This window comes from Triturus cristatus, chromosome 10, assembly GCF_964204655.1.
Source record: "Triturus cristatus chromosome 10, aTriCri1.1, whole genome shotgun sequence".
NCBI classification, from domain to species: Eukaryota; Metazoa; Chordata; class Amphibia; order Caudata; family Salamandridae; genus Triturus; species Triturus cristatus.
The window spans coordinates 305873907-305886048 of NC_140593.1; the positions used below are offsets into that span (position 1 = coordinate 305873907).

At 42.5% G+C, this 12142-nt stretch overlaps 1 protein-coding gene across 2 annotated transcripts in view; it reads left to right on the plus strand.

Annotated features, from left to right (window-relative positions):
- The window catches only part of FAM171A1 (family with sequence similarity 171 member A1), a 343848-nt gene that overhangs the window by 16471 nt on the left and 315235 nt on the right, over window positions 1-12142 (plus strand). The window lies entirely within an intron of this gene.

Here is a 12142-nt window from a genome sequence, read left to right on the forward strand (position 1 = left end):
TTACAGTCATATGCAATGGATGATCACCATAGCACCATGGATGCCTGGATTATGCCAGTAATTCCCACCATTATACTAGGGCCACAGTTGTGCCAAGGCTGAAAACCATAAGGATCTGGGATAAGACCGTATATTAGTCATGGCCATTAATATGCCAGGAATTGGTGAATATTGGTCAGGTCATGAACTTAGTAGGTCTATGATGGCTGCCGGTATACCACAACTAGACCAAAAATACAAAAATAGTCCAGGATTACCATTATTATGCCATTGGCACTATTAGGCCAGGAATGGAGACCATTATGCCAAAGATAATACTCTTATGATGGGGGCTAGCATATATATATGGCAGTTCTTGGCACCAGGCATAGTTTCAGGAAGCAATAGTGTTAATTTTGGTCACACACATAAATGTTGATGAATCTCTTAATTTTCCTGGTCTGGATCATACCCTGGTCTCCTCAGGTCTTCAGCTGATCATGCATCTAACTGACACATTTTCGCTCTCACTCCTGCAGTCCCAAACTTTGGTGGGTCAGCACTGATTACAGCTCAGAATACTGCTGCCATACATTTTTGATGGTGCACTGTTCACACACATGTTGTGACTGATAAAGGAGGGACTACAACATGGTCAATCTCCTTGTGGCTTAATTATATTGAGATTGAATACAGACTGTCATGTAGCAGGCCCTATAAGCCGACAGTGTGTGTTTGTGTGTTAGTATGAGTTACTGTCATAAGTTTGGCTGGCTGTCACTCTAAGGGTCTTGAGATGATAAGTGCTACCTTCTTTCATAGGCACCTACAATCTGAATTTGATATTGGGCTTGACTTCACCTCAGAGAGCTACTTTGAAGGTACTGGCGAGCTACCAGTAGCTTCCGAGCTACTCGTTGGAGACCCCTGATGTAGAGCGATTCAGAAAGCTGGCATACTGTGAAAAGGTAATACAGGGGAGCTTAGTGTTAAATAGGAATTGTTAACGTCAATAGGCTCAGGTGTACTGTCCTGATCAGGTAGCGTTGGCACATTAGAGCAAGACACGGGAGCTACCAGGAGGGGACAGAAAGGACTATTTGTAAGTCTGTTTGACAGCCTCACTGTCAAAACTGAGAACTAAAAATGGTGCTCCAACTCCTTAGAAATATTTGTGAGCCAAGGAAAAGTTGTGTATTCTTGCGCCTTTATGGACTGGCAGTCAGTGAAGGTCACTAACACCAGTGGTACAATGTTTCTTAGAGGGATCTTGTTCACACAAGCAGCTGCAGTATGAAAATGTTGAACGTTTTGTTAAACATACGTAGGAAGACCAAGATTAATAAGCTGTGTGTGGCTACACCAATGTGCCCACAACCTGAAAATGACAGGAGGAGGCAACGCAAGGAAGCCTTCTTTCTATGAAGGCACATTAAATAATTTGGATCAAACCACCCTGTTTTATTTCTGGCATCAAAGATCTCTCGAATGATATGCAACCCTAGGTTACTCACTACTTTTACTGAGCAGGAGCATTTCCCTACTTCCCATGACCACACGTCCGGGATATTAAAAATGGTGTTTATTCCCATTGTCAGAATTTGTTTTTGTTTGGGATGCACTTCATGTACTTTTAGTACATTGTTGGTGATTGCCTAATATAACATTTGAAATGATCTGTAGTTTCTGCACGTCTGAAACCAGCCGTAGTCTAATATATCTATGTGCATCATTCTACCAGGGCTATTTCAGGCTGCAGATTGAAGAGGTATATACTAAACATCAAAAGGAGAGTACTGAGCCTTGAGGGCAACCGAGAATTTAACTAGAAGTGCTAGGTAAAATGCCAGATGACTGAACCTCTGCTGATGTGAAGGGAATGTGCCATGCTTCAGATCAGTCTGAAAGCACCAAGCACCTCTCACATCTACACTTGTGTGGAGATCTTTCAAACTAGTTGTCAAGACTGATTCGGTGCCTCTGACTGGCCTCAAACCTGCTTGAAAGGGGTTCAGTAAGATGCATGCAGTTCCTATATCTTTACTCTCTACAAGTTTAAAGAAGTAAGGAATGTTAACTAAGAAAGGTAATTGCCTGAATCATTCATGCAGACAGGGCATGTTCAACATTAGATATGCTCATGCGCATCTCAAATTATATTGAACATTTATAAACCATACTTTGATAACCATAACCCCAGCCTAACAAAATTGAATGCCCTAATGCTAGAGTACTCTGGCTTAGAAAATATTAATAGTGACAAAGTATTGCCATCAAAATAGTGAACATGTATTTTAATGGAAGCTAACTTGATGGCCTTCTTACCTAAATTAGTCAAGGATAAAACATTGATGACCAACTTGGGAAAGCAATACAACATAAGGGAGAACTAAATGGTATATACAGTATTGTATGCTACACCTTCCGACTTCTAGAACCCTTAGACATATACATTTTGGCACGCATTCCATATTCCTTTTAATGGTTTCTCATCCGCCTAGAGTCAAAGTTGTGTGCAAGCAATGCTAGATTTTGCTCTATTCTCTCTTTTACCAATTTTTAGGTCTCGCCCGAGACAGCGCTTTAGCGCTGCACTGGCGAGACTTATAGTAAGCGACTTTTGGAAGTGGAAACGAGTGCATTTCAGGCCGCCAACTACAGTGCATGTGCTCCGGGCGCGCGCACCATTTGGCAGCCTGAAAGCATTCGTTTTCTTTCACTTTCGCGGCCGCACGGCCGCCCGCGAAAAGTGCTCACCATTTGCCAGCCTGCATTGCCTCTCTCCCCTACCCCCTCCCTTATCCCACTTCCTGCTTGTTGTTCTTGTTCTTGAAATGTGCCAATTCCCCTAACAATTGTTTGATGGTGACATCTAAAGTCTAGAACCGCATGACTTCTAATAGAAGGTAATACTCTATGAAACCCTAAACTCAATAGACCGGGCAGAGCACTGGCAAATGCATTATTGCCTCGTTTTGTATTTCCGAGCTTTCACAACCGTAATTATACGGTTTCAGACCCTGATTCACATGCGGTGCAATGACATGTCTGGCAGGCTCCACAACTCTTTAGTGTCTTTGCAAATGGTGGAAACATAAGAACAATCAACCTGCCCCCGCAGTTCTCTCCTCTCACCAGAGCCGTAATTGCACGCCCCTGTTCCGGGTTTATTTAAATATCACACCTCTTATGGAGTCTACCGCAGTCTGAGGAAACGCACAAGGGACTTTGATTTCGCTTTGATTACACATGAATCTACATGACTGCACCCAGACGTTGCTTAAGTGAACCGAAATTATTCACTTTCGTAATTATCCCAAACCACTATTTCCAGAAGCTTCTATCTAGCCCGTTCCATAGAAAACTAGTAAAAGCAGCCACCTGAAAGTCCCTGCTGCTAAAACCCGTGCACTCGTATCTTAGGTCATTAGCCACGTTTGGAAGGGGGGCGTAGCATGAGAAAGAAGTCTTGCCGAATAACAACAACTTGGGTAATTGCAGGGCTCTGTCAGCGCTGCCCACACCTATCATTGTGCATGCGCTCAGCTAACTAGCCTGTGGAGATGGCGTAGACAGCAGCAGCGCGGTGTCTGAGGAAATTAGAGACGCTTTTGTGCCGAGCTCCGTGAGAGCGCAGGAATTACCCCTCTTTCCCCCCCCCCCCCCCCCTTCCCCCCCCTAATAGAAACACATCTGCCTGGGAAAGGCCGCCCAGCCCCCCACTGGGCCATTGGCGGCATCTGAGACAGCCCAAATCGGCCACCACACTGGCCAAAAGGCAATTTAGGGCTGCATCTCCGATACACGCCCATTGCCCGAGTGCCCGCCTTAACAATCGCTCCTGTTTTGCAAGTGAGCTGTGGGCCAATTTTTTTTTTTTTTTTTTACAACCGGTGGTGCTTTTTGACCAAAATGGCAATAAAGAAATGTAAACAAAGTATGTGCTTTACAAGGCATGGGAGACGGCATCGTGCAGGCAATGTTTGTTGTAAAATTCGGGGAATCCACAGTAAAACCCGGCCCACTCGCCCACAAACAGTCAGACAAGCATTTGCAATGCAATAGGTTTCGCATTTATACGAGTTTGAGCTATTGGCATTGTAAATGACAATGCTTTTTATTTAAGTTTGTTTTTTTTAAAACCTAAATAAAAGGCACTGTCATTTACAATGCCAATAGCTCAAACTCGTATAAATGCGAGACCTATTGCATTGCAAATGCTTGTTAATTTTGTTGCAGCTCACAAACACATGAAATAAGTCCGTGTTAGATGATGAGTTCCATCAACTTCCATTCTCTTTCAGATTCCATTTTCTCATTTGAAATGGGAACCAGTACATGAGAGGCATCCTATCTTCTGTGTACCCAGTTAGCAAAAGTGTCTTTTGATTTTAACCTAAACATTACAACCGTTGCTGATCCGAAATAGACTCCTTATGCTCAATTTGCGAGTACAATTTAAATTTTGAGTAATATCAAATTGTCATTTGTGAGTCTCTGTGTGGCTGAATTTAAGCACAATATCCACACCCTAAAAGCTCACTGGAGGTAGTGGGCATGTTGTGATAAATGGTATCCTGCCTCTTGCTTTGGGCTCTTTATGCAAGCATATCCATGTTATTAAAAACAAAAGTCCTAATTTGATTCTTCTATACCTATGTAACTTCACCTTGTGTCTGTACCCAATACCCACTTGCTGTTTACAAAGGCAGGCCCATCAGGTTGGCAGCCTGAACCATAATCTCAGTGGCTGTCCAGTCCTTGCAAGAAGGTTTGTTTCTAAAATAATGTTTTTTATTACATTGGAATGTTGGGAGCTCCATTGAAAACAGTGGAGTACTCCGGGCTTCTACTGGCTGGTAGAAGCCCGGAGCTCTAACATCCAAATGTTTAACTTTGTTCACAGCTGTTACTGTGAACAAAGGCCTCTTGGAGCCCGAGGGGATTTAAACCCCCTCCGGCTCAGACGTGTTTGGTTTTACTAATTAGAACATTCTACCCTCTAGGGGGCTGAGTGTTCTAAAAACCTTAGAGCCCTCTGTAGCAGGCTCTTCCGTCCCTTAAAGGCCCGCTCCCTTGTTAAAGGCCCTCGCTGCTGGTAGAGCCCGCTATGGCGGCCTCCAAGGCTGTATTAGAACATTGGAATGTTGAGAGCTCCATTGAACACAATGGAGTGACTCTAGGCTTATAATGACTGGTAGAAGCCCTGAGTATTTGGTTTATTCTGTCCACACCCACATCTCCCGTTTCCTCCCTATTGCCCACTACAACAACCACTTCAACATCTTTGTACCTTTACAGCATCAGATCCTGTTTGGCACAGGCATCTCTGGTGCAATTTGACTCTTTGTTTTAATCCTCTTTTTTCCAAATCTCCAAACTGTGCTTCCTGGTATCGGAGATCTAAGCTTTTGTCTCAAACAGGAAACTACTCTCTGCTTTCCAAGCCTACCCACTCCTGTACCACGGACTCTACCTTCCTATTGTGAATTGCAGTTCTTAGCCAAAATTGGAAGACAATGTATTCTATTTTCCAGGCAAACAGAATAATTCCTACTGCCCTGTTGCTCCCTCTGAAAACATTTCCTCCTACTCTCGGCCTGAAATATGGGGGTTTGCTTAATGTGACTCATCACAAAGTTGAACACCAGCACAACCTACTGAAAATCCACGAGATTCACCCAAAAGCTATTTCTACGTAGCTAAAACTGATCATTCTACTAGTAGTCCGCAACTGCTTCTTGTGTTCTTCAACCAACCATCAAGAAGACTACGCTCTGCCTCACTTTCACTTGCCCATACGCCCCACATCTACTGAAGCATAAGTGGAGCATGCTCCTTCCCCCACACTGCAACAAAGACCTGAAACGGCCTCCCCATGCTCCTCCGGACCATCACCTCACTTCTGAAATTCCGAATGACCCTCAAGACCTGGCTGTTCGAATGAGCCTTTGGGACCTGGAAGAGCCGGGATACATCCTGATTAATTCTACTTCTACAAACCACTTGATACATTTCTCAGCTTTGCTACTTGCACCTTGTTGAAAGTACTGTGGTCTACTGTCACTTCCGGCCGAGACTTGCTAGCTCTCGGAGTATTCTAAATTTTTTCATGTTTCTATCTCCTAATCCACATGTAGCTCTTCTGAATCCTTTGCTGGCCCTTGACACACTGAAACTAAGTCCCTTATTTGCTAAGATTTTGTGTTTGGGTTGCGTCACATTTGTGTCGAAGATCCAAAGCAAAATCCATTTTGGCATTGACTAAGCCAGGCAAAGTTAATTTGCATTTTAGTAAATGCAAAGTAACGCAATGCAGGGCATAGCACTACCTTGCATTACTTTGCATCAGGTGGGTTGGTTACATACATGGAGCATGGACGTTCACTTGTAAACCTGGGTTTGTGCCAACATAGTGTGCCTACTAAACAGAGGCGTAACGAGGAGAAATATCTTAATTTCTCCTCGCTAGTTCCTATTTTCATGTGTGCTCCGGTCTGCTGCACACACAGAAAGGAATATATGCCTATGCAACTATGGCCTAGCTCTGTCTTGATATCAAAGCCTTGTGCTAATAGTTTCTTATGTTGTACAAATATAATAGGTGAGGAACTTATCACATTCAAATTTACAGTGAGATGCAGTCTCCAAAAACGTCACAATGATCCACAGTTTGAGTCAATGAGTCATCCTTTATTGACTATTACATTTCAATACATCATTTTTCATTCGTAGCCATAGCCAAAGCGTTTCGTTCTCTAGAACCTCTTCGGGGCTTATTTCTTGCTTCAAATAAAGTACATTGCTCTCATGATCGATATCTGCACCATATCCCATGTAGGTATAGTCACCATAGGTCCGCTCCTTTAATGATTAGGCAGTGAAGATGCACCTGAGAGCACGAAGGGAGCAGTTCGACAAACACAGCAGCACAATGTCAGCAGAAACTCTGCAGCCCAATCTTAGCAGGCACTACAACTCCTGGCTCTGCTACAGACCGCCTCGTCTGAATCCAGACCTCTTTTCTGGAGGAAGCCTTCAACTCCCGGCCTCCACCGTGGCTCTGCTGTGGTACCCTTTGCCTGAATCTAGGCCTTCTTTCCAGAGCAAATCTTGCCGCCTGTGAAAATTAGCCCGCTCCTGTGTTCCTTGTAAAGCCTGAGCTAGTTTTTTGTAAATCCTTCAGAGGAGTATGCCTCTAAGGATAGTTTTAGTGCAGGAAGGTGTCCCTTCCGGCACAAATAGAATCTGGACCATATCACTGGCCCTCTTAAAGCATGGTGCAAGGTGCCGGCATTGGTGTTAGGCACAGATTACCAGCGCTAGGAGAGAGCAGAAGTGCGCCATATCTTAGTAGTTTTGACCCCTTTTTGTGCTCTCCCTTTCATGTGCACAGCAAATTGCGTTGCGTGAAATATTAGGAAATCTGCTTCCTAGGCTCCTGAGCCATGTCCAGATTGAGATAATTTTCCCAATTTTGATACCACGATTGCACGACGCTGTTATACCATAAATCTCACCTGATTATGTTTGTCAGCCATAAAATCAGCCAGTCTCCGAATACAAGGTCCTGCCTGCCACTTGGAATCTTGACTAGAGCCCACCTTGTGCTCAATTAGTGGACTGTTTCTTTATCTTGATACTCTTTGATTCTCCACTTCCAAAACCCACTGACTTTAAGGGTTTGCAATATTTATAATAGTTACGTCTATGAAAGAAAAAGAACTACCTCTTGTCAGAGAGGAGCAGTCCATAATATAGTTGATCTCCATATTTGACGTGAAAGGTCCTTTTACGAAAAACAGACGGTGTGACTTGACGTTCTAGGTCCTACAGTAGTGCGCACATCTACAAAAAGGGCCAGATGCTATTCTTGTGTGTAGGCCATTCTGGTTTCTTTCAGCTTGTCAGCTGATGTGATATTTCTATGTGAGCCTACTTAAATTATCCTCTATCTTTTTTTTTTTTTTTGTCTGTGAAATTGCTTTTGTGCAGGAATGAAAGGCTTGAGTAGGAAGCCCAAGGGAAATCATTACAAAGATTTCTGTAATGGCGGAGAATACCATTAACTTGTCTCTAGTCCTAGTTAATTTCATACCCTGTGCTCAGTTGGGCACAATTCTGTCCCTGCACTCGATCCAACACCTCCACCAGCTTATTCACAAGTGCACGTCTCGCCATTCTCTCGCACAAGCGCACTTCTGTACTTATTCTTAAAGAGGTAAATCGCTCTCTGCTCACATGGGCATACCTCTCACCCCACCCTCACGTTAGCATGGAATCTCTGAACGTATACAGAACATTCTATAGAGACCAGACCGGAAAAGAGAAGGTAGTTGGGTAAACATGAGGGCTGCTAGTAAAGAGACCTCCTAATATTTAACCAGATTCAATTTTTTTGTAAGTGCTGCCAAGCCTTCCTCGTTTGGTGGTCCATTTCTTTCCCCAGTAACTGCTGTTCTCGTTCTTTTTGGACAACTGTCCCTGTTCCCTCGGGGTACTTGTGCCTTTATATAATCTTTCTGGATCCTTGCGGTGAATTTGCTTTTTACGTGGCTGCCACCTTTTGCCACATGATCAGACTGCCTGATGCTGGCCCACAGATGCTGTTGCTCTGGTGAGGCTTGGAGGCTTACCTGGGGCAGGAAACTATTCTGCCACCCCAACAGGTCACTGCAGACAAAACCTCAAAGTGTTTTGTTGCATAACCATGGGTTGTGACTTCTTTCAGCACTGTAGGCACACCCCTGTTCCACAGGGTCTAGTAACTGCCAGAAAATTAAACTAAGGCGTTCTGTAAAGCACATAAAAATGTCCAGCTAATCTAGAAGTGGATATCGTTCTGTCATGGCGTTTGTAGTGGTCACCTTTTTTATGCTGTGATTCTGAGTGAGTCCTGTTGTACCCAGCCATCCTTAATGCTGCTGGCTCACATAATTATGCTTTTTTAGTGAAAGCCCTGCAGCTGTTTCTTTTTTATTTAATCAAACGCACTATGTAACACCAGAATATTTACAAAAAGAGGCATAAATGCCGCACCTATCAAGCAGTAGGGTACATTACAACAGGGTGGTGCTTTGATCAGAGGATATAATCCACACACTTGTACACCAAATAGATCAGCACTCACAATTTGTCATTGCATCAAATATTGTCTTTTCTAATCAAAACGCAGTTGGTCAATTACAACTATCAATTCTTTCGTAACATTGTGTCCATATATCATAAGTTAAATCAAAACCATTCAGGCTTGTCGTGTGTTGATAGATTCTTTTATTGAAAATATGCAAAATATTCACATCGGCGTAGCCAACGTGTTTCGTCCCTTCTGCCGAGACTTCTTCAGGGCTTATTCGTCCCCCTTAGATGATTCACAGTTAACCATTCACTTTAAATAATCCAAAGGATCCTCAAATAAGTCTTTTTAAAAGTCTTCATTCTTATTGTGGGTAAAGTTGATTCAATTCAGCAGTTTCTAGATTAAGCACATGTCCGGAGACACGCTGATGAGGTTCATTTGCCGACTTGGGCTAAAACTAGAAAACTGCTAAATACCATTTGTTTAATGTGTGTCTGCTGTGCTCGCAGCAGACGGGGCGATGCTCCTCCACCATAAAGGAGAATCTGCTGCTATGTAACACTATAATTTTGTACCAGATAGTGGACACTGCTGAATTGCAATGCAACTTTTTACTAAGGGCAACTAAATTCCAATTGTCCAATTGGATATTTGTAGAGAAGATCAATATTTAGGTGGAACAAAGGCCTTCTGTTAGTGCTGTCTCTATGAGATCCTTGTTTCTGGTAATTACGTAAGCTCTGGCAGCCAATTTCTCTGTTAAGACACTTCTAAAAATTCTGTGAGCTCTTGGTGTAGCTTGTGTGTGTGATGGAACAGGGAAAACACCCAAGCTAAGTGGAGCTAAGAAGCGCAGTGTTGAGCGAAATCTTTAGATCAATGAGCAAAACGATTTTGAAGATAAGCATTCTACTATGAGAGAAATGACACTCCCCTTACAATAAAAATTGTAATTGTTTTTTGGGGTTTTTTTTTTTTACAACAAAGCAAATTTTTGGTAGGTCTGTGGACAACGGGTCAGGAAAAACATGTTTTTTGTCTAATTGTGATATTTGTAGAGTTGCGGTTTTTATCTTGTGATGTTTCCTACGGAATTAAGATGGGCTCAGTTGTGAGGAGGGAGCATTATTTGGTGACTATAGGACATTTGAATTGTAGGGAGTTGATCAAGACATAACATTTTTTTAAATGAATAGTGGTAAGTACGTTGATGGCACATCCCGAACAATGATGTTTTTCAATCCTTGGTGCTTACGCTGGATTGGCTCTTTAGTGGTCTGTTGACCTATGATGAGCTTTGGCTCCAACCTGAAGAGTACTTCCCTCTAACCTGATTTTGTTGGCTGACTAGTGCAGGATTTCACCTTCCAGGATATGCTTTCTTTGGAATGCATGCTTGATTGTTTACATCTGAGAAGTACACTAATTCATTGCTATGTTTGTATCATTCAGTTCTTTCCCAGCGTTTGCAAAGCCAGTGGGGGAGGCTTTAATCTGAAACTGCATTTGTGGATTCAGTGAATGTACACAGCATTTCCGAGTTTGTGTTTGCATGCGCTGGCACACTCAAGCCCGACCTGTTGGCCTTGCCAGTGCTTGTTTTGTTAAATGCTATGCACCTTAATGCATATTTAAATGTAATTAGGTTTGCTTTTTATTTTTTCTGCACATATCTGTTCAGCTTGTTTATTGCAAAATGACCATTTGGATTTACACATGATGATGGTGCTTCCAAATCCGGTTGACTTTACATTTTTATTACTATTTCTATCAATGACCGATTTTAAGCACTAGGTGAATAATGGAATTTAATTAGGATTTTTAGGTCCTGCATTAGCCAATGACCTTTTGATCTAAATACAATTATATCTTGTTCTTCTAAGGCTTTCAGACAGCCCTCTTCATCCATGGGCCTGTTGCCTGGAGGCAGTGGGTCAGCCTACTTCAGCCATTGGCTAACTAAACGGCGAGTGACAGCATTCTGTTCTTTCTCAAGGAACACATCCACACACTAAGCTATTCCCTTCAGTGCCATTGACCACTTTGGCAATGTGTCCTTTTTTTGAGGCCAAAAATATTTTTACTTCTATATTGGTTAGGCCCAGCAACCCCCCACCCCCCCCCCCACCCCCCTTAACAAAAAATAGTTTTACTAAAACCATTAAAAAAAACATTGACAATGCAAAAAGACTGGCAGCTGATGCCGAACCTATTGGTTTTTCCAGTGCTTGTTTTCTTTTGAATATGGTTGTTTAGATCTTCCAGATTTGAAGGCTGACACCATCCAAAAAAATGTGCTCTTCAGCACGATGAAATCTATCTAAATGAGTTGCCCTTTACCACAAATATTTTTTGAGCATTCAAAATGTAGAGAAGAATGGGAATTACCCATTATTATGCTCTTTCCTATTTAGTTTGTGTACTCTGTGGCATTGGCCACTTCAGGAATGGGAAGTTAGTCTATTTAATTTCTGACTCCCCCCATATCTGTTGTGAGATCTCTGTTCACATGTCAGTGTCTATTCTGTCTTGGTTCCTCGGTGGTGTTGAAATATACCTCCATTCACCTGCCTGGGTGACTTTATAGTTCTGGTGAAGCCAAAAGACCTTATATATATCAAATAGAAAGTCCTCAATAAACTGCATCCATGGATAGAAGAGGGCAAAATACTTTCAACCCTGCAGACTGCTCCAGAATTTTTTTTAGTACTGTTGACTAGGTGTTTCGATTTATTTATTTACTTTTTACAAAATGTACTGGATGTTGGAAATTGGGTTACTTGTTGAGGGGGTGAGGCGGTGATACCCTACTTAGCAGTAACCGCAGTCTCTCTCAGGATGAAATACAAGCAAGCCCCAAATTAACCTGTGATTAACCCTCTGGCACAAAAGCAGTCGGGCTTAACTTGGAGGCAATGTGTAAAGTATTTATGTAGCAATTAAAACACTAATCAAATGAACTCACCAGAAGAAAAGCCCCAACCCAATTTTAGAAAAGTAGAGTAAAATCTATTAAATTGACACCAAAATATGCAATTTTAAAGATTTCAGGTAAGCAACATGCCTTAAAGCACAAAGCGCCAC